This window comes from Nycticebus coucang, chromosome 2 (genome assembly GCF_027406575.1).
Source record: "Nycticebus coucang isolate mNycCou1 chromosome 2, mNycCou1.pri, whole genome shotgun sequence".
NCBI lineage: Eukaryota > Metazoa > Chordata > Mammalia > Primates > Lorisidae > Nycticebus > Nycticebus coucang.
In genome coordinates this window covers 105,630,765-105,658,407 of record NC_069781.1, presented here as the reverse complement: position 1 = coordinate 105,658,407, position 27,643 = coordinate 105,630,765, and the positions used below count along the sequence as shown (strand labels likewise).

Genomic DNA, 27,643 nt, shown 5'->3' with positions numbered 1-27,643 from the left:
GCGCAGGGCTCCGCGGCCAGGACCCTGAGCAACGCGCCCGCCCGGCTGCCCCGCGGACCGTGCTGCTGGGCCTCCAGCCCCACGCGCGGCGGGCCCACCGTAAGAGGGTGCGGGGGCCACGCTCGGCCTGGAGCAGATCGAGCGGGAGACAAGGGCCCCAGACCGGCCCCGGCCCGGTTGCTGCCTCCCACCTGATCTACCCGCCGCACCGCGGCCCCCAGGACAGCCCTCTCAGGAGGCAGCCGCGGACTCCTCACCTAGAAGAAAGCGGTCCACGTCTAAGATGAGGTGGGTGACGGGTCGCGGCGGGGCTGCCAGGAAACCGGCTCCTGACTCTGTTGGGGGTGGGTGGGGCGAAGTGGAGGCGTGCTCGCCCACCCGCCTTGCGCACGCGCTCCGCGTACGCCCTCGCGGGCCCAGAGCTGTGGCTCCTATGTCTCAGAATGGTTCCTAGGCCTACTTTTAAACCTAAAACTAAGCGACTTCTAGAAGAAAACAAAGCATCTTGACCTCAGACTAAGCAAATATTTTAGATCTGACTACAAAATCACTGTTCATAAAAGGAAAAAATTCAGTAAACTGCCCTTCACAAAAATAAAATTGCCTGCTCTTTGAAAGCAACATTCACAGTTGAGAGAATAAAAACGCTGGATGCCCTGAGCACAGTGGTTATGGCGCCAGCCACATATGCTGAGGGTGGCGGGTTCAAACCCGGCCAGGGCCAGCAAAACAACTGCAACAAAAAAATAGCGCAGCATTGTGGCAGGTGCCTGTAGTTCCAGCTGCTTGGGAGGCTGAGGCAGGAGAATCACTTAGGCCCAAGAGTTTGAGGCTGCTGTGAGCTGTGACGCCACAGCACTCTACCCAGGGCGACAGTAAGACTCTGTCTCAAAACAACAACAACAACAAAAACATAGGCACAGCAACTGAAGAACATACTGAGATGACCACTGTGGCCTGCACCACCACCTTTAGAGCGGCCCTCCACCCCCTTTAGGCCAGGGACCAGCGAGGAGGGAGGGATGGGGAACCAGGATAAGACTGAATTCATATTGGGCCCTGAAATGAGGACATCATTCCCTTAGGCAGGGAGAGGAGGGAAGAATGGGGAAATGGGACAAGAACTTACAGACCTTCTGTTGTAAAAACTGTTTACTTATCTAACTGCACCTGCAAATTCTGCTACTGTTTCTGTGAATGCCAGTTGTAAAATCTGGCAACTTGCTTGCATCAGCTCAGCTAGCCCCTACTCCAAGCCCTTATCTTATAAAAACCCAGACCCCCCAACTAGTCGGTGCTGCTCTTCCCTGATCTCTCTGAGACTTGCGGAGACAGCCTACATCCGGCTACTAAAGACTCCATTCTGACACTTTTAAATTGTCCGTTTGGTTCTTTCTCTCACCCACAAAAGTACTTGCAGTAATAGAATACATCTGTTATGGGGTGAGATAAGGACCACCGACTCAAATTAGAAGTTCAAAAACGTGGGGCTGTCTCAGCAAAGTCTGAAACAGACTAAGTGAGCGAGCATTGGGGGTCTGACATTGGGTTTTTTCTTGTCTAAAAGTTGGCAAAGGGACGAACATGTGGGCTGAAAGTTAACAAATTAGAAGCAAAAAGAAAATTGGCAAAAAAAAAAAAAAAGGAAGTGCTGGGTCACAATGACTCCTTTTACAGAAGCAAACCTTGCCATTTAGCAGATTAGCAGATAGGTAACATAAAGGTCACATTAAGCAGATCTGGCAACACATTAAGGAGCTCTGGCAATTAGCACATAAGTAAAACAATTTGTCACAGCACTTAGCTTGTTAACTCTCATCCTGACAGTACTTGGCTCATTAATTCTTATTTTGTTCTGGCCCAATCCGGACGGATCTAAGAGTAATAGTACTTGGCATGATTTCATTTAACTCTTTTTCCCCTTCCACCTACCCAGGGGGGGTGGTGTGAGGCCTTTGTGAAGCCACCTGCATCCATCTTATGGGGGTGATGAGGCAGCTGGCACCCATCTCCCATCAAGTGCTCCTAAAACCCAATAATATAAACTCCCCCACCCCCAGCTTTCTAAAAGTTGCCCAAAAGCTTCACCAAAGATAAGTGGAATGCAGATTAGCACATGAAAAGATGGCTGCACCATAGTCCTTAGGAAAATGCAAAGAAGTTCACAATGGAATTCCACCAACACTGTTAGAGGGGCTAAAATTAAAAAGACTGGCGAGTGCAAGTGTTTGTGATAGCTCCAAACTGTAAAGAAGCTGAGGGTCTATAGAGAGGTGAAAGTAAACAAATTCTGGTATTTCTATTTCTACTTTGGGAGACCATGGCACAGTGGAACAGTATACAAGATAAAAATCAGTGTCTTTTAGATACATACAATAACAAAATGAGTATGCAAGAGAAACCAGGCAAAAAGTACTGCAGTCTGTAATGATATATAAAATTCTATATGCAACGCAAACAGTAGTGACGAAAAGTAGATCAGTGATGGCTGTGAATGGGGAGCATAAAGAGTGGTGTTACTGGAATTTCTTTCTTCAGTAGGACCTTAGTCTCCTGGGATTGGAAGAATGACCCAGGGACCACAGATCAGTGGTAAGATAGGATTTATTAGTCATTAAAGAATACATAAGAAGCACCAGAGCTCCTGGCAGAGGGAAAGACCCAAATTGGAAAATCTCTGCCTGGGTCCTGTGCCTAGGAGCTGTATATACAGCCTAATAAATGAATGGATGCAGTCCTTTCCCCTTGGGCAAGGGTTAATGAGCTTGTTAACAAATGAATGGGTACAGTCCATTCCACTGAGTGCAAGGTGAATAAGCCATTTCCTAGATGCCCAGGCCTAGGAAACTTACATGAAATTGTCCAGGTCTAGGAAATCCAGGGTCACTGTTCAGCCCTGAGTGGGGGAACCCGGTATCACTGTCATTCTTAGCTTTAGATGTTGTGTGTGCCACACAAGGAGCTTCACATCAGTTGGTACTGTACTTAATATGAGGGGAAAGTAGAGGTGGCTCGGCTGTGCCATGGTCTCCCCAAACTTCCTAGGGATGTGCAAGCTGTGCCTTGCTCACCCCTCTCTGCGCACCTGGTTCTCCTGCTCTCTCCTCCCCGCATCCGGTCCCTCCCGGGCTGGCCAGCTGGGGGGGCGCAGGGGCGCCACTCACCCTGTATCAGTAGGAGGAAAAGATTACAAAGGGCTAGATAAAAAAGTCTTTGGTGGAGATGGATACAGTCATTTTCTTAATGTGATAACCGTGTCATGTGTATACATACTTAGAATTTTTATTAAATTGCACACTTCGTGTCAACTATACCCGAAGAAAGTGGTTAAAAAAGAAACGTCTCTCCTATTTAAAAAATGTGCAAATATGGGGATGTGGGCGGGCAGTCTAGCGCAGGCGTGCCCTCTAGAGCCGGTGATTGGCGGCGACTGGGCGGGACAGGGCGGGGACTCCTCTCAAGGCGCAAGTTCTACAGGCAGAGAGGGCAGAGCTGCTGGTGTCAGTTGGTCCAAGTGTCCCTTCCTGAGGTGTCTTCTGGTTTCCTCCACTTCCCAGCGCCTCAGATTTAAAAAAGAAAAAAAAAAAGTGCAAATATTAGCAAATGAGTACTATTATTTTTTCTGAGTTTGAATTCCAAAGACATTCTGTTAAAATGGCACTTTTTCAATAAAATATTCCCACCTGTCTTCTTTAGTAAAAAAATTAAATTCCTAAGCCAAAGAACACACTCCACTTATTTTTGGGTCAACTGCTGTTTAATAGCATGGTTACCTAATAAAAGTTTAGAAAACTCTTTCCTGAATTCACCAGCGTCATTTTTTGTTCTGGGATTGTCATTTCCTTAGCATGATAACAGGGGACACATTAAGGTATTTATACTAGCAATAATTTCTTCAAGTACATAGAACTGCCTTCAACAGGGCTACAACGTTTCTTCCGCTGCTAACCGACCGCACCAATAAGCCTATGAAAACTTGCCATGAAAGCGTGTCTTACACTAAGAATAACACACTATCTAGTATACAAAGGACAAAGAACAAAGGTTTACAGAAGTATAGGGTGAGACCAAGAAACTTATTGAAATTAACCAAACGCCTGTTTAGGAAAACCAGTACAGCATCCAGGAATCTTTCTTCTTTGGTTTGTAGGAAGGTAGTGAAATTAAATAATCTAATTTAACTTCACTAACAAACAAAATACTGGTACTGTCATGAATCAATGACATAAGGCCATTTTACATTTTTATAAAAGCTGTGAGTTTAATTTTTGAAACTTATACCTTGACAAAGAACAAATGTGAGTAGCACCAATCAATAAACCATGGGCACACAAAATAGGGGCCACGTGAATGGACACATACACATTAGAAAACTGGTTTCTTTAAACAATATGTATGCAATCTTTTACTAATTTTACTTGGCCTAATAAAAGCCAACCTATTACAATATCTGGCATATACGTTAAGTTTCTCTGTTAAAAAAAATGTAGGCTCATATCTGTTTTATATCATTGCAGTTTTGGATCATGATGTTCTGTAGGAGAGTTAAGGCCTAACACTTCCATGGGACAGTCTGATACCAGATACCTCTCTGAAAGCCAAGAAAATTTGTTCTGGAAAGTTAGAGCTCACAGATACACACTTCCTGGACTCCTTCCTAAAACTGGAAAAGTTATGCTGAGACAGATTATTGGAAAACAATGAAAAACAAGAAGAAAAACACACCTAATAACATCAAGGTCATGTCTTAGAACGTTGGAGATAATGACATGAAAAGATTTTTTAATGAAGGAATGAGTGCTAGTGTGATTTCAGTAAAGCAATAATGCCAGAAGAAAAAAATGCAGAACTAATGAGTTCTGATGGAAAGAACTTTGTAACTAAAATTTATACTCAGTCAAACTATGATTGAAACCACATAAGACATTTATTCAGGAATAATTGAGAAGTGATTTTCATTTTATTAGTTACATGAAAGGGGGTTGTTAAAAAGTGCACTTTCTGTACTCTCTTTCTCTATCACCAAGTGACTACTTCTGGCTCCCCTCTGCCTTCATACATGAGTGGAAGCAGCCTGAGGTTTTCACCAGATGCCCAATATTCCAGCCAGCAGAATCGTGAGCCAAATAAACCTGTACTTTTTTTGCTTTTAAGAGGTGAAGTATCACTCTGTCCTCCAGGGTCACTGCAGCCTTAAACTACTGGGTTCAAGAGATCCTCCTGCCTCAGCCTCCTGTAACTAAGACTATAGGCATACACCCTAATTTAAACAATTTTTAAAGAGACAGGCCTCGATATGTTGCCCAGGGTGTCTCGAACCCTTAGCCTTGAGTAGTCCTCCTGCCTCAACCTCCCAAATTGCTGGGATTATAGGTCATTAACCACTGGGCCTTGCCCAGCCTTTTTCTTGATAAATTACCTAGTTTCAGGTAATATTTTATTGCAACACAAATGTACTTAAGGTACCGAGCATCTGTTATTTCCACAAAATCAAGTAAAGCATTTGTGTTCTGTGTGATGATGACTTTTTCACTGGAGCCTGGAGCTACCCAAAAGGATACTATAACTTGGCCAAGCTTGAGTTAAGCTTGGCTGCAATGGGGCACCAGCTATTCTGTTCATCTGATAACCTTACAACTCTATAGAGCAGTGATTTGCAATCCTGGTGCTGTGGCACACTGGTGTGCTATGAGAAGATTGTAGGTGTGTCTTGAAAGTTTTTAAAGATTAATTAAATCATTTTCAAAAGAAATTCAAAGCAGAATAAGTATATCCCTTTTTTAACTCTTTTTTATTTTGTTGTTGTTGTTGACAAACATAATTTAAGTGTGCTGGGAAAGTTTAACTATAGGTTCAAGTGTGCCATGAGATGAAAAACTTTTGAAAAACACTGCTTTACTGGCTTGGTTCCTGTAGCTCAGTGGCTAGGGTACCAGCCACATACACTGGAGCTGGTGGGTTTGAACCCAGCTTGGGCCTGCCAAACAACAATGACAACTACAACCAAAACATAGGTGGGTGTTGTGGTGGGCACCTGTAGTCCCAGTTACTTGAGGAGGCTGAGGCAAGAGAACCGCTTAAGCACCCGAGAGTTTGAGGTTGCTGTGAGCCGTGACACCATGGCACTCTACCAAGGGTGACAGAGTGAGAATCTGTCTCAAAACAAACAAACAACAAAAAAAAAAACCCACTGCTTTACAGAGCTGAGTCCTGGTGCTTTTCTTGCCTCACTGTGCATTTCAGCTGCCCCTTGTTCTGTTTGCTCCAGTAGATGTTTTGCTGCTGCCTTTGCCCATGAGTCTCCTTTGAACTGCTTTTGTACTTAGTACACACTTCTACTTATTGTCCATATTATTCTGTATTTAATTTGCTTTGAGGGTAGAAACCATCTCTGTATCATTAGAATGTGTTACAATGGCCCAAAGGGATATATAGGAAACAGTGCTGAGCATTGTCTTACTCTTTGAGAGTTGCCATAACAGAATATCTGAAATGAGGTAATTTATACAGAAAAAAAGCATTATTTGGTGCATGGCTCTGCAGCCCAGGAAGTTCGAAAGCTTAGTGTTGCATCTGGCCAGCTTCCAGTGAGGACCATGTGTTGGGCCAAAGCTTCTGTAAATGGCAGAGATGTGCAAAACCAAGTGGGCATGTACAAAGAGATCACATGATGAGAGAGGAAGCAATCAAATGTCCAGGAAGCCAAACTCATTTTTATATTATAATAACCTGCTCTGGAGGTAACTAATCCAGTCCCACTTGAGCAAGATCATACTCGCTCCCAAGAGACAGCATTAATCTATTCACAAGGTATCCATTCCCATCACCTAAACCCCTCCCACTAGGCCCTATATCCCAACACCGCCACCTTGGAGATCAAAGTTGAGCATGAGTTTTGGCAGAAACAAGCCACATTCAAGCTCTTGCAGTCATTGGGGAAGGATTGTACTGATCCAAACCCAAGAAATGTAGTCTTGGGAAAGGAAGGCACAGAAACTGAATTGTCAAGGCTGAAGAGGGTGACAGCTGGTCAAAATGTGGTCCATAGACCAGCAGCATCAGTATCACCTGGGCACTTGTTAGAGATGCAGGATCTCAGGACTTAGCTCAGACCTAGTGAATCCAAATCTGCAAGTTGTTTTGTGTTTGTTTGTTCATTTTTTTGTTTGTTTTTGTTTTTTTTTTAAATAGGGACTCTGTGTGTGTGTGTGTGTGTTCCTTGGTCTAGGATTCAGTGGTGTCATCCTAACTCACTGCAACCTCAATTCCTGCTTCAGCCTCCCAGGTTGCTGGGACTACAGGTGTGTACCACTACACACATCTGATTTTTCTTTTTTTTATAGAGGGGGGGCCAGCTCTTGCTCAGGCTGGTCTTGAACTCTTGGCCTCAAACAATCCTTCTGCTTCTGCCTCTGCCTCCTATAGTGCCAGGATTATAGGCATGAGCCACTGTGCCTGGCCCATGTTCAAGTCATCAGTCAATTTTCTTGCCTCTACCCTCAAAAGCATTCTGAATCTTGGTCTGTCTCGGCAACTCCATTGCACTGCTGGTGTCATCTCATAACGTGTCTCATCATTTTTGCTTTGCCTTCCTTGTCCTTTTCTCAACACTGAATCATGAGCTTCCGAATAATCTCCATTTGGCTATTGATGTCATGATATACGACATGAATGTTCAGAATCCCCAGGAAAGGATTATATAGATCATTAATATATTTAGCAGTAGTAAGCCTGTAAGTGTAAAGTGTAAATGTTACTTTTATTTCATGATTGTTTCCTTTTGTCTTTTTCTTTTTGTAAATAGATTACTACAAAAAAACTCTATTCTCAGAAAGATAAAAAACTGCAGGTAATGGACCAATAGCTGGAAGCACACCACCTCCTAGACTCAGCTAGAAAGAAATAGAAATTTTGAATAGACCTATATCAAGCACTGAAATAGCATCAACTAAACAAAACCTCCTAAGAAAGAAAAGTCCAGGACCAGAATTTCTGACCAGGTTTCCCATCAGAATTCTGCCAAACCTTTAAAGATGAAATACTATCTATATTACATAACCTTTTCCAAAACATAGAAAAAGAAGGAATACTTCCCAACACATTCTATGAAGCAAATATCACCCTGATCCCCAAATCAGGAAGAAACCCAACAAAGAAAGAAAACTATAGACAATATCATTAATGAATATCAATGCAAAAGTATTCAATAAGATCCTAGCAAATAGAATTCAAAGACACATCAAAAAACTATACACCATGATCAAGTTGGATTTATCCAAATTGGATTGATTCAACATACATAAATCTATGAATATACTACATCACATAAATAAAATAAAAGCAAAGACCATAATTCTCTCAATTGATATAGAAAAATATTTTGATAATATCCACCATCCTTAAGTGATCAGAACATTTAAGCAAATAGCCTTAAATGGGACATTTCTTAAACTGATAGAGGCCATCTATAGAAAACCCACAGCCAACAACAGTCAAGATGAAAATGTAGTCAAGGACTCTATTCCTTTTCCACTAGGGCCAAAGAAGATGATACATCTGGGAATTTAGCTGTGAGCTGTGAAGCCATAGTTCTAATGAAGGGTACAAAGTGAGACTCTGTCTCAAAAAAAAAAAAAAAAAGAAAAAGAAAAAATAAGAAGAAAAGAAAAAGAAAAAAGAAAAGAGCCATTGCCTTTTTTTCTTCCCTCAAAGAAAGAATATGTTTCTAAGTTGATTACATTTCAACATCTCTGGAAAGGCAGTTTATGAGGAATTTCAGAGGAGATGTTATAAAGTCTGTGACAAGGGGATATTCACACATTTCTAGACTGAAGAGCTAGTGACAGCAATAATTGAAAATACTAATTATGACCGGAAACAATTTGAAGACGTAGTGCCCCCAAAACTTTTACAAATAAATTTTATATATTCCTCCTCAAAAAAACATTTCTTTTCTCTTTCTCTCAAGAATTCAATTATGATCACAGATACCACCAACTATATCCTACCATACTGATGTTTTGGAAGACTTTCCACAAACTAACTTTTGGTGAATAGAGAAAATTCCTCTGTAAGAATTGTAGTAATAGATATCTGTGTAATTGCATTATCCTTAAAAAAAAGATAAATATCTTGTCTGTGATGAAGCCATTTTTATTTCTGGGTAACATGTGTTGATGGGAGAACAGGGATTAGAACCCAGGATCCCTACCTTCTAGACCAGCATTCTTGCTCTTATGCAGGCTGTTTCCCATTTAAAAATAAAGAGAGACGTTGATATTTTATGACCATTTCCATGCTGACTATCCCAGCTCCAGTTTTTAGATTGTGCCCTCTTTCCTCACTCTAGCTGGCTCCAGTTTTTAGATTGTGCCCTCTTTCCTCACTCTAGCTGGCTGTTCACCAATCCTTTTATCTCAGGTTCCCATCTTCACTTAATTATCCAAGTCCTATGATGTTAGAACAATGTAAGCTGTCTCTTTTTTAAATAATATACCACTTAGAAATAATAATAATAGCAATGATAACTGATGATAATATATCCAATAACAGCAGCAGTATTTGCTGTGTGCTTACTCTGTGCCAGGCACCACACTGATCATGGTATATCCATTACTTCCATTTATCCTAATAGCAACCCCAGCAGATAGAGTCTATTCTTTTTACCCCATTTCAGACATGAAGGGAAAGAGGCTTGGTGCATTTTGTAGCTTGTTAATATTCGGACAACTGGTAAGTATGAGAACCAGGATTTGAATCCAATAGGCTGATTCCAAAGCTCAGACTCTAATCTTGTCATATAAGAACTTTTCTTGGTGGGAACCCTGTGGTTTCTCTAGGATAGATCTTATCCCATTTTTTGGTTCTCCCTAAGATATGCATCTTTCTTCTTGATACTTTTGTGGCCACTGAGAATGTTGGAAGACAATCCTAACTTCTCCATAAACAAATCCAACCTATTCCTCTACCTTTCTGATCTTCTCTTTCAATGGGACACTTTTGCTTCAGCCCAGTGCTTCAACTGTCTGGACATTCAGTGAACTCATGCACTTTGCACCTCTGCCTTTTTTGTGGGCTTTGTCCTGTGCCTTGAGAGCTCCTCCATCTTTAGAACTAGCCAGGTGTAACGTCTGTGAAGTGTGCCTGACTGGCCTGGTGTCTCTCTCTGTCTTGAGTCCTTTAGGCTTGTAGCCTCACACTTCCTCAAAAATGTAATTAAACTTCCTTGTGTCTTGCTACTTTTTATGTATGTAATTTCACCCCAACTAGACCATGAACTCACTGAGGATAAAGACCAAATGTCATGATTTTTCAGTGCCCTATGTAGTCCTCTGCACAAGGGCACTCAATAAATATTTAGTGAATGGAGTGATTACTTTTGTTCTTTCTATGAGTATCTTAACCAAACTGTATTCCTTTCTAGTTTTCCTTACAGGATGGGATAGGCTACATGTAAGAGGCTTACAGGAAATGGGAATATCATTTAGCTCTCCTGAAACTTTCAGTGAAAGAGATTCAGTGACTTGTCATAATATTCTGGACTGCCCTAAATATTCTACAATAGAAAGCATAGAGGAAGCACTTCAAGTAGCCATCAGTGACAACAGAGGATTTGTCTCACCCACGCTAAGGCTGTAATCCAAGAGGCTCAGTGAAGGTTCTCTCTCCCTTGGATTCTTCTATTCTTTCATATATCTAATTAGTAATTTTAGTTTAAATTAGTTGACATGAGAGTAAGGGGAATGGGGAGATGATGGTTGTTGCGTGACCAGAGACGCGAACGAACAGCAGCTTTGCCATGAGTGTAAACTCGCTCCTGTAATTATTAAGTCAAGAAACAGACTACATAAGATGAGATGGCATGTAGCAAAAATCTTCATTCAAGATTTTGATTTTATACTTTTCTAGTCACATACACAATCTATTATCTATTAGTTTCATCATTGTCTTATTCTACCTAACTGAAATTAACTTGAAAGGAAATATTTTGTTATCATATCAATACAATCATCTTTGTAGTAAACCTCTTCTTCTAAACATTGACTAATTTCTGAGGAGGTATCTAAAGAAAGATCACAAAGAAGAAAGTAGCCACAGGGGAATAGAGTTAATGAAAGAATATCTTCAAGCATTCACTCAGTTTACTCAGTATGAAGTAATGACTGTGTCTTCTGCTCAGGGCAGAGCACGTATAGACCTCTGACAATATGTTGTTAACGTAGGTCAACCCTCAGGCCCATATCTCTGAGGAAGGGCAGCATGCCCTTTGATCTCAGGCTTCATGGGGTGTACAGCTTCAGAGAAATGGCTTAAGGAATTTACAATGCCAAGGAAGCCAACTCTGCATGTAACCCAGGGGGGTCCAAGTCCCTTAAGCCTCTGGAAGAAAACCAAGGCATTTTAACTCACACTGAATTTACTTTGTGTGCTTGATGTAGGATATGTTTATTTCTAAATATTTTCCTACAATGGTGAAAGATTACAAAATCTCTGTTAGACAGGAGAAATAGATTTTTTTTCTTTTTTTAGTTGTATTGCATAGCATGGTGAACATAGTTAACAATTATGTATAGTTTATTTCAAAACATAAGAGAGTAACAAATGTGCTCATGGCAAAAATGTTAAGTATTTGAGGTAATGGATATGTTAACTAGTTTAATGTAACTGTTTCACATGGTATCCATAAATTATAACATCACTTTATACCCTAATTGATTTATACAATTATAAATTGTCAGTTTACAATTAAAAAAGAGAATTACTTGACAAATGTTCAGATAAACAATAAAGCAATGAATCAAGAATTCTTTTAATGAAACAAAGTTATGTAAACAACAATTCCTATATGTCTAAAGTTGCTATTGAATGTTAGCTTTTTTGAATTATTTCCTGAATAATAATTATCATTTAAAAATTAGGCCAGGCACAGTGATGCATACCCATAGTCACAACTACTTGAGAAACTAAGGTAGAAGAATTGCTTGAACCCAGGAGTTCAAGACCGGCCTGAGCAACAGAGAAAGACCCTGTCTCTTCAAAAATGAATAAATTAGGCTTAGTGCCCATGAGTCAGTGGTTAGGGCACTTGCCACATACACTGGGACTGGCGGGTTCGAACTTGGCTGGGGCCTGCTAAATAATGACAGCTAATACCTCAACAAAAAAAATAGCTGGGTGTTATGGCAGGGCACCTGTAGTCTCAGCTACTTGGAAGGCTGAGGCAAGAGAATCGCTTAAGCACAAGAGTTGCAGGTTGCTGTGAGCTATGATGCCACAGCACTCTACTGAGGGCAACATAGTGAGACTTTGTCTCAAAAAGAAAAAAAAAAAGAATAAATTAATTAAGTTAAAATGAAGTGACTATTTAAAGCAATAAATATTTTTTAAAATACTGTACCTCTAATAAACACTGCAAGTATGAAAGACATACTGAAGTTTGAGAAAGTAAACAAAACAAATTTTAATATGTTTTTGAGTTATATAGATGTATGTTTTATATTCAGGAATGTGTCTATGGAGTTTTGATTTTAGCACACTGCTGAAAAATTTACTGAAAAGTCTGAATGTTAAGGGATTCGTTAATTCATTGAATATTTATATTTAGTGCTATGTTCCAAGAACCATTCTAAATGTATATGTAATTATTTTTGGCAAAAAATAGCCCATCCAAGAGCTCCTTTCTAATTGTAGCTGAGGAGGTGTGACGAGGATGACATATGTCTCAGTGTCATGGCTACAAAGCAAATTTATGGACCGATGTAACTACAATGGGAAATGGGCAATGAATTCTGCAGACCAGTTCCATCTAATATTAAATTTAAAACTGTTATGTGGCTTCAAAATGATTTCAAACACTTGCATAGTTTGCTTACCCAAGTGATAAATGTTTTGCTGTGATGCGAACCTGTAGTGAACTCCCTTATTCAATCATTGGGGAAAAAGAAGATCTTTGCATGGCAATAAACCGCGATTTGTGAAAGCACACTCTGATCATTTCCCTTTAACCATAAGAAACAAACCGTAAGCTATTCTTTACATACCTACTGTTTCCGCACACCATTCACAGAAGCCTCGTGTTAGTGGTACTTTGGGAAATCAAAGACTATGAGGCAAGTCCACACTGGGTGCTGATGTGGGCAGGAATCATCTGAGGACAGACATAGAACAGAAGTAGAGAATTTCACAAGGCACTGGAGTGTGTGGTGGCTGGCAGAAATACAAGCCCCAGCAGACTGGACTTTGGTTTCCTTAATCAATGGACTGAAGGCCCAAATTTATGCTATTTGCATTTTAAATGAAAGGGTAATCCTTATGTATTAGGATATTAGGGCTCTTCAGGCACCTGACTTCTGGAGTGAACTGTACTAAACAGTTAAGGAAGAAATAGTACCAATCTTTCACACATTCGTTCAGAAAACAGAGGAAGAGAAAACACTTCCCAATTAGTTCTATGACACCAGCATTACCCTAATACTAAAACCAGACAAAGACATTAAAGGAAAATAATACTCTTTCACTAGCATAGACATAAAAATCCCTTACAGATTTTAACATGTAAAACATATCCAACAAAATATAGAAAGGATAATACCTCATGACTATTGGGTTTAGAACTTGAAATTGAATTATATTTCACAATATTAATGGAGAAGAAAAACTATATAATTGCCTCAGCCAACACAGAAAAGAAATTTGACAAAATTCAATACCCACTCATGCATGATAAATACTCTTAGCAAACTAGCATTAGAGGAAACGTTTTTGTTTCCTCGGAACAGCCTATAAACAACTAACCTCATACTTAATGGTGAATGACTGAGTACTTTCTTACTAATATTGGTAACAAGGCAATAATGTCTCTCATCACTTCTATTCAATACTGTACTGAAGGTACTAGTCCATACAACAAGGAAATTTTAAAAAGTGTACAAATTAGAAAGGAAGGTATAAAACTGTTTTCTTTGTAGACAACATAATCACCTACACAGAAGATTCTAAAGATCTACAAAAAAACTACTAGAACTATTAAGCAAATATAAAAAAAATACAAGGGATTCCAGGTGCATTTTTATATACTCACAACAATCATACATTTCAATTTGAATTGGTACCATTTGCAATATCAAAAAAGGATTTCAGGATAAATTAAAATATGTTTGATGTACACTGAAAACTATAAGCTGTTGCTGAAGGAAATTAAAGAAGATTGAAACTAATGATGAGACAGTTTATGTTCATGGACAGAAGAACCGTGTCAATTCTTCTAAATTGATCTAATTCATGCAATTGCAATCAAAATCCCTGCAGTCCATTTTTTAGAAATTGACAAACCAATCTTAACATATATATGAAAAAGCAAAGGATCTAGAATGGTCAAAACATCATTGAAAAAGGACAGTGTTTATTGGAGCACTTCTATGAACTGATTTCAAGACTTTCTTTGAATCTACATTTGATAAAACAGTGTGATATTGATCTTTATGTGTTCCATTCAGCTATGTCTCAGAACACAGAGAAATAAATCCAATCAAATTGTTGTAGAACAACGGGCTGACTGCTTAATGCCCATAGAAACCAAAATGATGGCATCAGTTTTTGAGAAAAGACAGGCTTCAGCAGGATGCCCATCGCTAGGTTGTAAGAGTGCCAGCGTGTGCCATCAGGGTAGCCAGTTCAAACCCGGCCAGGGCCTGCTAAACAAAACAAACCAAAAAAGACAGGCTTTATCATGAGGCTAACCAGTAAGGAGATGGAAAGGCATTGCTCAACCTACCTCCCTAGGTTGGGGTCTGAGACAAGTTTTGAAAGGTCAAAGGGCAAGGGTAAGTATTAGGCATGCTGGCTTAGAATGGTCTGATTGGAGAATTTCAAACTCAGTATTCATGGTAAACTATGGTGAGGAGGATTTTAGCCCCAGCTTTTTTCTGCCAACAGATTCCTCACTTCTGATAGGGTTCTGGCATTCATGTTTGGATCATATCCTAGTCTTCTTGATTCCACAGGGAAGAAATGGTCCCAGGTATTATTACAGGTCAAAGCTTTTTTTATTGCACATGCTCAGACTACATGTAATAGTTTTGGCTCTGTGATACCTACAAGGTAACTTGACATTGTGTTAGCAAGAATAGGTTTGGACTGGTCCTGTCCTTCTAATATATGGCAAACTGAATTTTGACAAAGTGGTGAGGGTAATTCAGTGGAGTCAGGCAGACTGGAACAACTGGAAATTCATAAGGATAAAAGTCAGGCAGACTGGAACAACTGGAAATTCATAAGGATAAAAAATGAACCTCTGCTCTTACCACACATTATAAAGAATAATTCCTGTGAACTATAACAAAGACCTAAAATTATAAAACTTCCAGATGACAAGTTAGAAAATCTATCTTGTAGCCTTGTGCTTGGCAAAGAGTTCTTAAGTAGGACAAAAAAGTCATGAACTATGTAAAAGAAAATAAATAGACAAACGGCACCAAAATTAAAAACTTTAGCTCTTCAAAAGGCACTTTTAATAAAATGAAAAGTCAAGCCACAGACTGGTGGAAAACATCCCAAAACACATAACTAATAAAGAACATGCTATAAAACATAATAAAGAACTCAAATACACAGAGAACTCTTAGATAACAATTCAAGCCATCTCATTAGTGGGCAAAAGATTTGAACAGATGCTTCACCAAATTAGAACCAGGAGGCTGGACATAGTAGTGTCTGAGGGAGGCCAAGGCAGGAGAAACTCTTGAGTCCAGGAGTTGCCTGGGCAACACAGGGAACCCTCATCTGTACAAAAAACAATGAAATTAGCTGGGCAGGGTGGCACAGGCCTGTCAGTCCTAGCTACTCAGGGGACTGAGCCTGGAGGATACTTGAACCTGGGAGTTAATTAATTAATTGAGTTAATTAATTATTAATTAATTATTTAATTAAAATAAGGAAAAAAAAGAAAAAAACCACAAGGAAATACCATTATAATCGCTAAAATTAAGAAGGTTGACAATATCAAGTGCCGGCAAAGATACAAAGTGACTGAACTCCCAAAAACCGCTGGAGGAAATACACATTGTAACCTGTCAGGCTGCCTCCTAGAGAAGCTGCGGTTCCTTCCAAAGCCATTCCGTACAGGAGTCAGGACTTCAGGTGGCCAGTGGACACCGTTTCAGTCCGACTCGCTCCTTTCACCACCTGCCAGAGATTTACTAGGGCCACCTTGGAAGCCCCTATCGTTTGAGTTTCCCTTTTTCATCCGTCCCCTAAAAAATAGTTTTCTTTCCCACTTGAACTGTTGTCCCATCCCCAAACAGAGCACTGGGAGCCCAGCGTCTGGGCCAGCGCTGGGCACAGGAGGCCGCGGGTCCCCCCAGCGCCTCTGTTCGCGACGCCCTGGGCGGCGGATGCGCCTGGCCCGTGGCCGTCTCCGCGTCTTCTCTGGTCTCCAGGCGGTCGAGTCCCACAAAACAGCGGTGGAGTAGAAGCCGCCGAGGACGTCGCGGGGCCACAGGAGCTCCGGTCCCGAGTCGACTGCGGCGTCCCGCCCCGCCCGCAGCTCCCAGCCCCGCGGGCCGACGCCACGCGCCCAACCTGCCGCTCGCGGGGCGCCGGGCGCTGCGGGGACTTGGGGGGCCGGCGTGGAGGTCGCCAGCTGCTGGCGGGGAGCGACGGCCGGGGCCGAGGGAGCGGGGGGGAGGCGCGCTCGGCCCTCAGGCCTCGGCGGGGGCGGGAAGGGCGGGCGGGTTGGGGCTCCGCGGCCGCATCGCCTGGGGGACCAGCACAGAAGCTCGTGGCCGCAGTGGCCGGAGTTGCGGGCGAGGCCTTCTCTCAACTGGAAGGAAGCTCAGAGGGTGCCGGCGCCCTGGCGGTCTGCGGTGGCCACAGACGCCCGCCTGGTCCGGTGGTTTCCCGGTTTTGCGGTGCTGTGCACCTGCGCTCTCCTCTAGCCGGGTCCCTCCTGGGGGCAGAGTTCGCAGGATGTGGGCGACCTATGGATCGTCCACTCAGCAAACTGACTGGCGCGGAGTGCACAGGCAGTGTCTTCATCACTGCAGTCTTCCTCATGATTGGTTTCTCTAAGAAGTTGGTCCCTTTACTATTTAGGACATGTCTGCTCCGATTTTCTGTTATCCTTGCCATGTTCCCCGCAATAAGATTACTTCACATTGGGCTTCAGGTGCGCTTCTCCCAGATCCTAATCTCCGAGATGTTAGTCGGGTATTGTAGGTCTGATTTTACAGGTGCAGGGAGGTAAATGCCCGCACTCTCCATCTTTAAAACTTTGCCCATCTGAGGAGTGAAGAAATTGGTATCTTACTGTGGTTTGTTTTCCTTTACATCAAGCATCTATTTCCGTTTCCTGCAGGGTATTTGCATTCCTTTTTCTGTAAACTGCCTAATCATCTTTGCCAGGCTATAAAAGAACTGAGTTGTTAGTCTTTTTATTTACTGAAAGGAGATATTTGAATATTAAGTAAGCATAGCCTTCTGCCTGTCATATATGTTGTAGTATTTTTTGTTGATGTTATTTTTTGCTGTGCAGAATTGCTATCAATTTCTTCTTTTAAGGAGGCTTTTGGATTGCGTTTACTTAGAAAGTTATTCACAGTCCCAAAATGTTTTTGTTTTTTTTTTAAAGTGCTCATCTTTATTGTACTTTTAAGGTTTTATTAAAGTTAAAATTTTTGGTACATTTGTTTTTTGTTTCTTTGCTTAGCAGGCCCCAGGCAGGTTGGAAGCAGCCAGCCCAGGTACACAGAGCCTGCGCTCTAACCTTTGAGCTATGGGCACCCAGCCTTTTTGGTACATTTGTAATTTATTTTGATTTAAAGAGCTAGATAGGAAGACACTAGGTTGATTTGTTTGTTTTTCCAAATGATTACCTGGGTGTCCTAATTCCATTCCATGAATACTCCTTTTTTTCAACTAATTTGAAATGCTAAATTATGTGAAGGATAAAAAAAAGGAAGTTAATCTGTTTGTCCAAACTGTTTTGGTTCCCCTGGCATTGGTAATGTGGTTTGGGCTTTAAGATTTTTACATAAATAGATTTCATTTCATTAGCACTGAAGAGCAAAACCACATCCCAGAACTATCCTAGCTTAATTGTTGTTAAGAAGGAAGTGGTGGACACTTTGAAATCTCTTAACTTTTAGTGGGGACAAAATGTGCACGGATGCCATGAAAATTCTTTTGACAGCATCCCCTTTAAAAACAGTCCTTCCTTTTAAAAACACAGGCGTTGGCTTCTATTGTGAACAGTAAGGAAGTATTCTGCTTTGGAAACAAATATATTTTAGAATGTGCAGTATATTTATTCTTGAAATGAGTTATGTTGTCCTAAAATTAAGTTATATTTTCTTATACAACTTTTCATTTTTATAATTTCAAGTTTAGTTTGTCTCTGTTTATTAAGGAAAAATCTAAAAGTGGGTAGTTAACTGGCTATTTTAAGATTATATGCTGTTTAAAACAAAGTATAAATCAATGCTTTTCCAAATTAAAAGAAAATCTATATTAAGACAATTGCCATTCCTAATTTCCTTTGTATACTTGAATTTTCTTAAAGAGAAACTCTGAGGTTGTCTAGCTGAATTTTTTTTTTCAGATATTGTACGTATATTGTAATGCAAGTGGGTAATAATCAAAGTGATGGTACTTCCTTGTTGGATTTGCTCTGCAGAGAACATTAAATTAGGGGAAAAAAGAAGATGCATTCCATGGACCAAGGAACAGAGTGCTTACTGATTCTATCTTCAGAACAGAAGGCCATTTGAGTGCAGCTATAGCATAGAATGTGGAAGGTAGGGAACTTCTTTCTTTTATTAAAAATTACCCCATACAGATCAGTGTTAGAACTTTTATTTATGCTCCATTGTACTTATACTTCTGATTTCTATTTTGTCTAAAATACAAAATAATTTTAGATAGCATTTAAAATGATTGATTAGGGCGGTGCCTGTGGCTCAGTTGGTAGGGTGCCAGCTCCATATAATGAGGGTGGTGGGTTCAAACCCAGCCCCAGCCAAACTGCGACAAAAAATAGACATGCATTGTGGTAGGTGTCTGTAGTCCCAGCTACTCTGGAGGCTGAGGCAAGAGAATCGCGTCGTAAGCCCAGCAGTTGGAGGTTGCTGTGAGCTGTGACACCATGCTACTCTACCAAGGGCGACAAAGTGAGGCTCTGTCACTACAAAACAAAAACAAAAAAAAAAAAAATTGATTAAATAAGTAGATATGCACTAGGGCTGTGGGATTATCATTATCATTGAGAATAAAATTGTATACAAGCTTTATAAGATTAAAAATTCATCGCCTTTTAATAGGAGAAATCCTAAGGATTATTTCATAATAAGCAATTGAAGTTCATTTTCAGCCCATCTCTTTTAATTCAGAGCTCCTTTTCTTAGTGAGCCATTTGGATCAGAAGTGCCTGACATTGGCATCTGGGTTCCTGACACCATTGTTAAAAGGGACTCATGTGAGTTTGTGTCACCTGGAGGAAACCTCAGCTATTGTTGGCAAACACTTGAAACTCTATGAAACTGTTATCACTTAAATAATAATGTTTGCCACAAAAAAAGTATTGTCAAATAGGATTAGGCAGGTCCAAGAGATTTCTAGAATATTGGACATAGAATGCAGTTTTGTAATTTTTTTTTTATTATTTTATTGTTGGGGATTCATTGAATCCCCAAGAAACCAGGTTATACTGATTGCATTTGTTAGGGAAAGTTCCTCTTACAATCATTTCATGCCCCCAAAAGGTGTGACACACACCAAGGCCCCACCTGCCTCCGTCTTTTCCTCCTCTGCTCTTCGTTTCCCCACCCCTCCCTCCTCCTTTCTCTCTCTGCTCTCCCCTTCCCCTACCCTCACGGTGTCATTAATTGTCCTCATATCAAAATTGACTACATAAGATCCATGTTTCTTCATTCTCGTGATGCTTTACTAAGAATAATGTGTTCCACTTCCATCCAGGTTAATACAAAGGATGTAGAGTTTCCATTTTTTTTAATGGCTGAATAGTATTCCATGGTGTACATATACCACACCTTGTTAATCCATTCCTGGGTTGGTGGGCGTTTAGGCTGTTTCGACATTTCAGCGATTATAAATTGAGCTGCAATAAATAGTCTAGTGCAAGTCCCCTTATGATAAAAGGATTTTTTTCCTTCTGGGTAGATGCCCAGTAATGGGATTGTAGGATCAAATGGGAGTTCTTTAAGGGTTCCCCATACTTTCTTCCAAAAAGGTTATGTTAGTTTGCAGTCCCACCAGCAGTGTAGAAGTGTTCCCTGCTCTCCACATCCACGCCAGTATCTGCAGTTTTGAGATTTTGTTATGTGGGCCATTCTTGCAGGGGTTAGATGGTATCTCAGGGTGATTTTGATTTGCATTTCTCTAATAAATAGGGATGATGAGCATTTTTAGATATGTTTGTTAGCCATTTGTCTGTCTTGTTTAGAGAAGTTTCTATTCATGTCTCTTGCCCATTGATATGTGGGATTGTTGGCATTTTTCATGTGGATTAATTTGAGTTTCTCTATAGATCCTAGTTATCAAGCTTTTGTCTGATTCAAAATATGCAAATATCCTTCCCCATTGTGTAGGTTGTCTCTTTGCTTTGGTTGTTGTCTCCTTAGCTGTACAGAAAGTTTTCAGTTTAATTAAGTCCAATTTGTTTCTTTTTGTTGTTGTTGCAATTGCCAGGGTAGTCTTCATGAAGTCTTTCCCCAGGCCAATATCTTCCAGTGTTTTTCGTATGCTTTCTTTGAGGATTTTTATTCTTTCATGCCTTAAATTTAAGTCCTTTCTCCATCTTGAAACAATTTTTGTGAGTGGAGGAAGGTGTGGGTCCAGTTTCAGTCTTTTACATGTGGATATCCAGTTTTCCCAGCACCATTTATTGAATAGGGAGTTTTTCGCCCAAGGTATGTTCTTGTTTGGTTTATTGAAGATTAGGTGGTTGTAAGATGTTAGTTTCATTTCTTGGTTTTCTATTTGATTCAAATGTCTATGTCTCTATTTTTGTGCCAGTACCATGCCATCTTGACCACTATGGCTGTGTAGTACAGCCTAAAATCTGGTATGGTGATGCCCCTGGCTTTGTTTCTTCTATTGCTAAGAACTGCGTTAGCCATACAGGATTTTTTCTGGTTCCATACAAAATGTAGAATCATTTTTTCCAAGTCTTGAAAGTACGATGTTGGTATTTTGATAGTGATGGCATTGAATTGGTAGATTGCTTTGGGAAGTATAGACATTTTAACAATGTTGATTCTTCCCAGCCATGAGCATGGTATGCTCTTCTATTTGTTAATATCCTCTGCTATTTCCTCTCTTAGGATTTCATAATTTTTTTTATAGAGGTCCTTCACCTCCTTTGTTAGTTATATTCCTAGGTATTTCATTTTCTTTGAAACTATGGTGAAGGGAGTTGTGTCCTTAATTAGCCTCTCATCTTGACTGTTATTGGCATATATGAAGACAACTGACTTGTGGACATTGATTTTCGATACTGAGACATTACTGTATTTTATGATGACCTCCAGGAGTCTTGTGGTTGACTGTTTGGGGTTCTCTAAGTGTAAGATCATGTCGTCAGCAAAGAGTGAGAGTTTGACTTCCTCTGCTCCCATTTGGACGCCCTTTATTTCCTTGTCTTGCCTAAAATTGTATTGGCTAGAATTTCCAGCACTATTTTGAGTAGTAAAGGTGACAGAGGACAACCTTGTCTGTTTCCAGTTCTAAGAGGAAAAACTTTCAGTTTTACTCCATTCAGTAAAATATTGGCTGTGGGTTTGTCATAGATAGCTTCAGTCAGTTTCAGAAATGTGCCACCTATGCCTATACTCCAGTGTTCTAATTAGAAAAAAATGCTGGTTTTATCAAATGCTTTTTCTGCATCTATTGAGAGAATCATATGATCTTTATTTTTGCCTCTGTTAATATGGTGGATAACGTTTATGGACTTGCGTATGCTAAACCAGCCTTGCGTCCTTGGGATGAAACCTACTTGATCATGATGTATGACTTTTTGATGATAAGCTGTAATCTATTGGCTAGGATTTTGTTGAGAATTTTTGCATGTATATTCATTAGTGAAATTGGTCTGAAATTCTCCTTTTAAGTTGGGTCTTTTCCTGGTTTTGGTATCAGGGTGTTGTTTGCTTCATAGAACGTGTTGGGGAAGATTTCTTCCTCCTCATTTTTTTAGAATAATTTCTGCAGTACAGGAATAAGCCCTTCCTTGAAGGTTTGATAGAAATCTGTTGTGAATCCATCCAGACCAGGGCATTTTTTTGTTGGAAGCTTTTTTATTGTTTCTTTAATTTCAGTGCTTGAAATTGGTCTGTTCAGGAGCTCTATTTCTTCCTGGCTAAGTCTAGGGAGAGAGTATGATTCCAAATATTGATCCATTTCCTTCACATTGTCAAATTTCTGGGCATAGAGTTTCTGGTAGTATTCAGAGATGATCTCTTGTATCTCTGTGGCATCAGTTATTATTTCCCCTTTACCATTTCTGATTGAGGTTACTAGAGATTTTACATTTCTATTTCTAATTAGTCTGGCCAAAGGTTTATTTATTTTATTTATGGTTTCAAAATACCAACTCCTTGTTTCATTAGTTTTCTGAATGATTCTTTTGTTTTCAATTTCATTGATCTCTGATTTAATTTTGGATATTTCCTTTCTTCTACTGGATTTAGGCGTAGATTGTTTTTCTTTTTCCAGTTTCAAAAGATGGCTTGTGAGTTTGCTTTCTGTTTTTCGAATATAGGCATCTAAAGTGTTAAATTTTCCACTCAAAACTGCTTTTGCAGTATCCCATAGGTTTGGTAGCTTGTGTTCTCATTGATGTTATGCTCAAGGAAGTTAATGATTTCCTCTTTTATTTCTTCTGCACCCAAGTGTCATTCAACAGAAGTTTGTTTAATTTCCATGTCTTTGTGTGGGGTTGAACGTTTTTCTTAGAGTTCCAACTTTAGTGCCTTGTGGTCTCAGAAGATACAAGGTAAAATTTCAATTATTTTGATTCTGTTGAGGTTTGTTTTGTGTCCTAGGATACGATCAATTTTGGAGAATGTTCCATGGGGCCATGATAAGAATGTGTGTTCTTTATCTTTGGGATGGAGTGTTCTATATGCCTCTATCAAGCACAGTTGTTCTAGGGTCTCATTTAAGTCCCTTATATCTTTGTTTAATGTCTGTTTAGAGGATCTGTCCAGCTCTGTAAGAGGAGTGTTAAAGTCTTCTATTATTATGGTATTATAGGATATCATGTTGTTCAGACCAAGTAAGGTTTCAAGAATCTTGGAGCATTTAACTTGGGTGCATAGTGGTGAAAGGATTAAAAATGTCCACTGGATTTTTCAAAAGACATGACACCCAAACTACTATCAGGCTTATCAATACTCGCAATTAAAGTGAATGGCTTAAATTGTCCACTAAAGAGGCACAGGTTGGCTGACTGGATACAGAAACTCAGGCCAGATATCTGCTGCATACAAGAATCTCATCTTATCTTAAAGGATAAATATAGACTCAGGGTGAAGGGGTGGGCATCCATAATCTAGGCAAACAGAAATCAGATAAGAGCAGGGGCTGCAATCTTATTTGCAGATACATTAGGCTTTAAACCAACAAAAGTAAGGAAAAACAAGGATGATAACTTCAGATTCATTAAGGGAAACACTCAACTTGATGAGATTTCCAACTATTAACATTTCTTCGCACAACCAGAATACTCCTCAATTTATAAGGGAAACTCTAACAGACATGAACAATGTAATATCTTCTAGCACCATAATAGTTGGAGATTTTAATACCCCTTTGGCAGTGTTGGATAGAGAAGCAAAGAAATTTTGGACTTAAACTTCACCATACAACAATTGAATTTAACTGATATCTACAGAACATTTTATCTTCACAAACCTGAATACACATTCTTCTCATCAGCCCATGGAACATACTCCAAAATTGGTCACATCTTAGGTCACAAGTCTAACCTCAGCAAATTTTAAAGTGTAGAAATTATTCTTTGTATTTTTTCAGGCCATTGTGGAAAGAAAGTTGAATTCACCAACAACAGGAATTTGCATATTCATACAAAGACATGGAAATTAAATAACCTTATGCTGAATGATAGCTGGGTCATAAATGAGATTAAGAAGGAAATTGCTAAATTTTTGGAACAAAATAATAATGAAGACACGAATTATCAGAACCTGTGGGATACTGCAAACACAGTCCTAAGAGGAAAATTTTTAGCATTGCAAGTCTTCCTCCAAAGAATTGAAAGAGAGGAAGTCAATAACATAATGGGACATCTGAAGCTACTGGAAAAGGAGGAACATTCCAACCTTAAACCCAGCAGAAGACATAACTAAAATTAGAACAGAATTAAATGGTATTGAAAACAAAGGAATTATTCAAAAGATCAATAAAAAGTTTTTTTGTTTTTTTTTAAGAATTCAACAGAATTGATAAACCTTTGGCCAAATTGACCAAAAGTAGAAAAGTAAAATCCCTAATATCATCAATCAGAAATGACAAAAGTGAAATAAAACAGACACCTCAGAAATTCAAAGTTCCTTAATGAATATTACAAAAAAACTATTCTCAGAAATATGAAAATCTGAAAGAAATTGACCAGTACTTGGATGCATGCCACCTTCCTAGACTTAGCCAAAAAGAATTAGAAATGCTGAAAAGGCCTATATCAAGTACTGAAATAGCATCAACTATACAAAATCTCCCCAAAAAGACAAGTCCGGGACCAGATGGTTTCACATCAGAATTCTACCAAACCTTTAAAGAGAAACTAGTACCTATATTACTTAACCTTTTCCAAAACCAAGAAAAGAAAGGAATACTTCCCAACACATTCTATGAAGCAAATATCACCCTGATCCCCAAACCAGGAAAAGACTCAACAAGAAAAGAAAATTAAAGACCAATATCCTTAATGAATATAGATGCAAAAATATTCAATAAGATTCTAACAAGCACAATCCAGCAACACAAAAAATGAATTATACACCATGACCGTGTCAGTTTTATCCCAGGGTCTCAAGGCTGGTTCAGTATACCTAAATCTATAGATACAGATTCAATATACCTAAATACAGTTATTCAATATACCTAAATCTATAAATATAATATATCACATAAACAAAATAAAAACAAAGGCCATGTAATTCTCTCAATAGATGTAGAAAAATCTTTTGACAATATCCAGCATCCTTTCATGATCAGAGAACACTTAAGAAAATAGGTATAGAAGGGACTTTTCTTAAACTGATAGAGGCTATCTACAGCAAACCCACAGCCAAGGGGGTTGGAGTAAAATTTAAAACATTTCCTCTCAGATCAGGAACCAGACAAAGCTGCCTATTGCCTGCAATAGGCTTTTTAACATTGTAGTGGAAGTCTTAGCCATCACAATCAGGCAAGAGAAGACGATCAAGGGTATACAAATAGGGTCAGAGGAGATCAAACTTTCATTCTTCACAGATGATATGATTTTATACCTGGAAAATCTCAGGGACTTAACTACAAAACTCTTAGAAGTGATTAAGGAATACAGTAGTATCTCAGGATACAAAATCAATACTCACAAATCAGTAGCTTTTACATATACTAATAATGGTCAAGCTGAAAAAACTGTCAAGGACTCTATTCCCTTTACAGTTGTGCCAAAAAAGATGAAATATTTGGGAATTTGCCTAACAAAGGACGTGAAAGATCTCTATAAAGAGAATTATGAAACTCTGAGAAAAGAAATAACTGAAGATGTTAACAAATGGAAAAACATACCATGCTCGTGGCTGGGAAGAATCAACATTGTTAAAATGTCCATGTTACCCAATGCAATATGCAAATTTAATGCAATTCCTGTCAAAGCTCCATTGTTATACTTTAAAGATCTCAAAAAAATAGTACTTTGTTTTAATGGAACAAGAAACACCTCAAATAGCCAAGACATTACTCAGAAATAAAAACAAATCAGGAGGAATCCTGCTATCAGACTTCAAACTATACTATAAGTCTAGAGTGATGAAAACATCATGGTACTGACACAAAAATAGAGAGGTAGATGTATGGAACAGAATTGAGAACCAAGAGATGAACCCAGACATTACCATCATTTGGTAAGCTTATCAAAACTATAAATTGGGGAAAAGATTTAACAAATGGTGCTGGGAGAACTGGCTGGAGACTTGTAGAAGACTAAAACTAGACCCACGCCTTTCACCATTAACAAATATTGTCTCACTGGATAAAATATTTAAACTGAAGACATGAAACTATAAAGATTCTTAGAGAGACTGCAGAGGAAACATTTGAAGAAATTGGCCTGGAAGAATACTTTATGAGGAGGACCCACCCACCCCGCTGGCCTCCGATAACCATCATTCTACTCTCTACTTCTATGAGTTTGAATTTGAACATATAAACAAGATCTTACTTGAAATATTTGTCAATTGAAAATAAATAAAATTTTTTGTAAAGAATAAGCTGCTCATACAGCTAGGTTGGGTAGCTGCTAAGAAAGTAGTTATCGAATGGTTGTTGCTTCTCCCCTTTTATTATAACCCTATGCCAATATCTGTCGCTAGTATTTCCATGTAGGTAGTATTCTTTTCTACTGGTCTGTTTGGTTCTGACTCCTTTGTAAGCTGTTCTCTGTTTTTTGTGATCTCTAGATTTATATATTTTTATAAATTTGTTTACACCTGGGCTTGGCCAGGTCTACACCAGAGCTTATGGGTATCTCTTCCTTGGCTCCCATTATTTGCACTGATGATGTCCAAGGAGGGTGTGAACATCCTAGAGAGTACCAGAATAATCCAATGCAATGTGGAAAAGAGTTGTGAGAAGTCTATTTCCTTTGAATTTTCTTGTCTTAAAAAAATCTAAAGTTTATAAGTGTATATAAATGAGTTGTGGTAAGTTAAAACTTTTTAAGCTAATTGAGTGATAAGTTTTAAGACAAAATTAGGTCCAAAATGGCCTTTATAACCATTCATGTTAAAGCCTCAAGAATGAATAGGAAAAGTAGTAGTTTCCAAAGATATTTTCTATGTCACCTAATTGTGAAATCTTGAACAAAATGTGTTGTTACAGGAATCAGTGTCATTTGAGGACGTGACTGTGGAATTCACCCAGGAGGAGTGGCAGCACTTGGGCCCTGTGCAGAGGACACTGTACAGAGATGTGTGATGCTGGAGAACTACAGCCACCTTGTTTCACCTGTTTCACTGGGTGAGCAGACCACATGGGACTCCCTCTAGAATATGTTAACTTTAAAAAAAAGATCAAAACACATGGACCCTTTATGGCCATTGGGGTTATTCAGGCTTTAATCAGTCCAATTCTAAGGTGATTGAAACCTTTAGAGAAACAGAAACAATGTTTGTCATTCCCTTCCCAGTGAAAACTTAAAATGAGCACCTTCATTCATTGCTTTGCTACTGTATCTTTTTCTATCTTTGGAAACCCCAACACCCATGGATCTGGTCCTTGTACACTCTCAATTATTTCATTTTTACAGGGTATTGCATTAGCAAACCCAAAGTGATCTTCAAGTTGGAGCAAGAAGAGCTGTGGTTCTTAGAGGACGAATTCCTCAGCCATAAGTACCCAGGTG

The 27,643-nt window shown here is 39.4% G+C and overlaps 1 long non-coding RNA gene across 1 annotated transcript; it reads left to right on the top strand.

The window, feature by feature from the left end:
* LOC128576182 (uncharacterized) lies at nt 1-27,643 on the top strand. The gene is made up of 3 exons (XR_008377292.1): nt 1-288; nt 27,121-27,258; nt 27,548-27,643. It is a non-coding gene; the product is annotated as an uncharacterized LOC128576182 (long non-coding RNA).